Consider the following 5,802-nt stretch of genomic DNA (forward strand, 5'->3'; position numbering starts at 1 on the left):
TTACGTCAACTGACCAGAATATTTGCGGGCTCTAACATGGACCCGCGGGGAGCGCGGGATCGGGAATGTACAGTCTTGCGCCCTGTATGTTTTATAGATCTGTTTCTAGCGGTCAGACGTCTCAGACAGCTAGCTTCTCTTTCTTTTTTTTTTCATATTGAAGTGTTAGTATGAGCAAGGATAGATAAAATAGTTTCTGAGTGTAAACATATTCCCATTTCCTCAGGTATTAAAACGAGTTTTTTTTTACTTTTTAAATGTTCCGCATCCCCGTGCTTTGACAAATCTTGAGACAAATGGCGCCAACAAGTCCGCATATCGCTACTCTAGTTTAAACACGTATTTTAGTAAAGCTCAAAAAAATTTAGTTAATCCTCAGAATCCCGATAATGTATATGTAAAACCACCATATCTTTGAAGAGGGGCCGTAAGGAGGTTTCTCGTGAAACGGCGTGATGTTTGTTGTGACACGTGAAAGCAAGCAAGAAATTTTTTGACAATCTTAAAACTTAACAAGAATTCTTCACTTTTTCTGTGAAAACCGACCTGCCGTGCAAGGAAGAGATTTCTTTTAGACACAATTTTCCCGAATGTTAATATAAATATTTAAGAACACTGAGTCAGTCATTTTTGCAAAATCGCCAATGCAGGACTAAAAACACTCAATATGGAGGGGCTTGAATGCACGAGAATCGGTCGTCTTTGATATTATTTTCTGTCAAACGTGATTTACCAATAGTCGTAAACTGTGCGTATGACCCCCCCCCCCCCTTACCGCCCCTCTTTGAAGTACTTTCCTTATGTGTTTTTTTTTTTTACACATTTCTGACGTTTGACCGCGGTTGAGCCCTAGTGTGGTGCCGACTAGATAAAGGGCGCGCGGAAGAGAGGGTTCAGGGACTGGACTAGGTGCCGACAAGTCTGCAATTCCCTGTTTTCAAACACATAGAACTTTTTTACTCGGTCCGGGCAGAAGCCCCGAGTCAAGGATTCGTTCGCATTCTTTAGTTTTTGTGTCGCAATGTCCTGATAAGGATGGGCTCGACGAATTTGATATCGTACAATCCAGCTTATCTAGGCCTGCAATTTCTACCCTGTGGCTACCACCAGGAGCCCTGCTACCACTAGTTGTTACCGGCCTTAATTTCACGATTGTGAAAATATCGCGAAATTAAAGAACCGTTTAATTACGTTTCTGAGATATTTTAATTGTTTTAACGTATTCATTGGTCTAATATGCCCGTTCCATTTTCGCGAAATTAAATTCCCGCGAAAATATGTAACAATAAGGTATCCAATATTCCGACAAGCAAACTGAAGATCAACTGAGGGTCGCCTGGGGTGAAATAATCGTCACCAAACTTGCAAAAGTACACGAAACGCTCTCTGCGTTTAAGATGGCCTGCGTAAAAGCTGTTTGCAGCTTCTTGTTTTGTAAAGCTCCAAAAAGGAAGTCATCAACAGGGACCGCGCAGGAATAATTTGAGTGGGGGGGGGGGGGCTTTAACTCGAACGCAGAAGCATGAGCCAACTAGGGGGGGGGAGAGGGGAGGGGAGCTTGCTCTCCCGGGAAAATTTAGATTTCAATTTCTCTTAGATACAGGAAAATGTATTTGAAATTAAAAATTCAAACGTTCAGCGCTTAAATTTTTTTGGTAAAATTATTGATTAAAACGACAAAACGTTGCGCTTAAGAGACGTTGCTCCACAAAACGTTCGATATAACTACTCAATGACCCTTTAAACCTTACATCAAGACACGACCCTTTCTCACCATGTTGGTGTACCGGCAACTGAGATGTTACCAGAATAAATTGAAACATGAATGAAAACAGAAAAGACAATTTCACTTTCATTTTTACAAAATGAATTACGAAACTCGGCTGACCAATGACGAAACAGGCCTTTTTCGTGAGAAGTCCACTCGCCTTTAAAAAGCCAGATTTTAATGATCCTGTAGTAGCCAAACATTTTTCGACTATAACTGAAAACCTTTTAGACAATTGTTCGTCTTTACTTATTTTTTATGTATCTAAGTTGAAGGCGAGTCTATTTTGGCAATAGTAACTGCTGTTACTTTCCTCCTTTACTAAATCTAAACTAAACTAAATCAATAATATGGCGTCCAGAAACAAAATATTTTCAGTAAGTTTTCGTTTGTTTTTTAATTCATTATATATTTTTTTTCATGTTACTGTAAAAGTTTGGGAGGGCTAAAGCGGTAAAGCCCCCCTAGCCCCTCCCTCTCCGCGGTCCCTGATCAAAAAACTGGTATTAAAGTATCTACCTTTGAACAATAAAATACTTGAAGTACTTTCCTTGTTTGGGCAAATTTCTATCATGTGTTCTATCGTTTGACTGCGATCCATTGTGCACTCTGGTTAGCTGGAATTGCTTTCAAGCAAACGAGAAGCAAGCAAACAATCTATCTGGTTAGCCATGATTATAACCCCGGGTATCCTGTTGATGTTTGTGTAAACAATTTCTTCAGAAAAGTGCTTATTTGGTCTTATTTGTTGTTGACAAAAATAGAGACGTTTCGGGGAAACCCCTTCTTCAGTCTTTTAGACTCAAAGCTCTAAGCAAACGATGCTACTTTGACTTTTTTATTTAGTTTTTATCTATAGCATTTAATCTTTACTTTAAAGTGCCTATGAAGTAAAAAACTTTTTTGCTTTTTTTGGTAGCTTATTATGTTTACTTTCCGTAAAGTTAAAAAAAGAATAATGTCAAAGAGAGAGAAATCGGACTTTTTGCCGCCTAAAGTGCCCTCGGTAAGACAAAACAGTGGGTCCGGAGACTGGACACGAATTTGGCTCGAATGACGTAGTTAGTGGTTCCACGGATCAGTTTACACTTAGATTTTGTTGATACATAGTGAAGTTCACTACTTCAGCTGAGATTGTTGCTGCTTTTTCGTTGATAAATCGAAATCTTGTCCAACAAGAACGATATGTTGCCATCTGCGGACTTGGCAGAGCGTGTTTCTAGCAGAAAAGAATCGCACAACGAAATATCGTGACACTAAATGGACTGAAGTAGTCTGTCCAACCTGTCCAACCGCCGCAAGCCGATCATTTAGCGCTCTTTCACACAAGCGCGGGTCGACTAGGACGATCGAAGTTCGGCGAAGCAGATTTAAATGAGAAATTCCCTATAAAAAATGAATAACTAGAATTTTTATTGTTTCCAAAAGCACATACATCGACGGGCTTTGGTTTTGTGAGTGGTTTCGCAGTGTCGCAATGTGCTTCGGAATTGAAACGAGCGCTGCTTGCCGCGCCGAGGTTGCTTGCTTGTCGAATGTGTAAATTCAGGTTACGGTACGCCTATCCCGGTGGTTATTCGGTATTATATAACGATTTGATGATTTTAATACAAGTAGCGATCAGTTGCTCGCTTTCATTTTGATTGTGTTCTTGTGTGGGAAAGTACAGTGGACTGACATATTTCTCCGAAGCGTGAGAGTGACATAATTCTTTAAACTTGACAACACGGCAAGATAACACTTCTTCAAACTCAAGATTAGCACTTTTTGACTTGAACGAAACCAAAAATTTCCTCTTCAAGAATAAACAGAACTGCAGTGGTTGCTCTTTATGGTTCGTTAGCTCTACGGTATATTTTCAACCGTCGACTTCTTTATCCGGATACGATAAATCCTGATTACAGTGCGTGTTTATCAGCAAATAATTCCGGCGAAGGCAGCCGTAAAATTTGTCCAAGATTTTGCAAGATCTCAGTGTATTGTTGAAAAGTGCATTCGCCATAGAATACTACCGGAAATGCAGACGTGAATGACAACATTCGAAGCGCGCTACTTGAAAACAAACAAGCATTTCTAACTCACTCAAGTCGAATTTACATTCCATATTTTTGCTTCTTTCACAGATGCATTTCACATTTGCGTCTGGCGATCGATCGTTTGGGAAAGGAAACGACTGCTACCTTACGAATGATAACACGATCTACTAACCATACAAATTAAATTTTGAGGAACAAAGTCTCATAATAAAAGAATAACACGTATACTGTACCCAGCTGTGTAACATATTGTAAACTCCTGGCGCGACTACTGGCTAAATCTTTCTTCGGCTAGTCAGGGCAGAATGATATAGAGAGACCACCATATCCTTTACAGAGATAACTCTTTTGATAAATTTCCTCTTCGCTTCATGACTTTATCGTTTCATTTGTGGCAAGGAAGAGCTTTTGCTGAGAACAGCGATCCTTGAACTGCCGACGGAACAGAATTCGTTTCTTCTTGCGTTTTCATCAGAACGAATAGCTTTACTATACACATTGAAATTTCGCTTCCATTTACTCTGCGAAGCTTCACCAAAGGAAATAAGTGTATTTGATGCAGTTTCGTTTGTGCAATTGCCTTTGTTTGACTCAAAAGCCGAAATATAGCTTTCGTCAGCCCTCTTTGCTCTCTTTACGCCATAATCCTGGTGTCTTTAGAACCACTAAGTACGTCATTTCCGGTGAAACCGGAGCGTTTGGCCGCGCGCGAAAAGGACCCACTTCAAATTGCGAAATCCAAACTTCGAGGCTCAAAAAATACTAGAAAAAAGCGCTTTTGATATCTTAAACACGCATATTCGTGCTAACTAAGACATAAACAAGCAAATTGAGCAAAGTTATTTTTTACTTCATAGGCACTTTAATAATAATAATAATAAATATATTTTTATAGCGCCTATCCAGGCCTGCTCTAGGCGCTTTACAAATGTTTAAATATATATATATATATATATATATATATATATATATATATATATATATATATATATATATATATATAATAAAATCAATAAAAATTTTGTTAAAATTAGCTGAAAAAAAATCTTAAAATTAAAAATTTGCATTAAAAGTAATAAAAAGTAAAAATCGCTAAGAGTAATAAGTTTTAAAAAGAAACGTTTTGAGTTTTGATTTAAAAGAACTTAAATTGTCACACGAGCGGATAAAAACAGGCAAACTGTTCCAAAGTTCAGGCGAGGAAACAGAAAAAGCTCGAGACCCATAGGACTTGAGGTGGAATTTGACAGGGTTGAGACGTGAAGAGTGTGATGATCGGAGGGTTCTTGAAGGTTGGTAGTACGTTAGCAAATCTTGAATGTAGATAGGAGATTGTTGATGGAGAGCTTTGAAGGTAAGTAGCAGAATCTTGAATTTAATGCGTTCAGAAACAGGAAGCCAGTGTAGTTCTTTACTTTATATCTGTATAGTATTTATTTATTTAGTTAGTTAAGTGAACACTCACTATAATCTTTAGTATTGAAGGAGGTGAGTTTTTCAGGAAGAAGAAGAAGAAGGCTTAATCGTAGAATCCTTTCTAGCTGTCTGTAAGCTTGCATTTGATTCAACAATACTTCCGTGTCGTCGACAATCACGGTGTAAGTAAAGTAAAGAAATAAACCTCGTAGTGAAACTGCAATTAATCCCATTGGAACTCTGAATTTTCCAGACCTCTTTTTTCGTAATTTCTTAAATTGCAATTTCACTGCGAGGATTATTTCTTAACTTAACATCTATCCGCATTTCACTCTGAAGTGTAATTCTTTCATAAACAGCGTCAATCGCAAGTAAGTTGAAACTTTGATACGGACAAAGCAATTGAAAATTGTAAATTGGCCCATATGACCGGCCTTTACAGGAACCACGCCCCGATTGTTCTCAATCAAACTTTACGAGCATCCCCCTGAACCCTCCACTCCCCTACGTCTCCTATTGCAAAGGTTGCCAAATGGCAATCCACTTTATGACTCTTACACCGCGTAATCACGGATCGTGATC

Source organism: Oculina patagonica, chromosome 8 (assembly GCF_052425735.1).
Source record: "Oculina patagonica isolate OP01 chromosome 8, crgOcupat, whole genome shotgun sequence".
NCBI lineage: Eukaryota > Metazoa > Cnidaria > Anthozoa > Scleractinia > Oculinidae > Oculina > Oculina patagonica.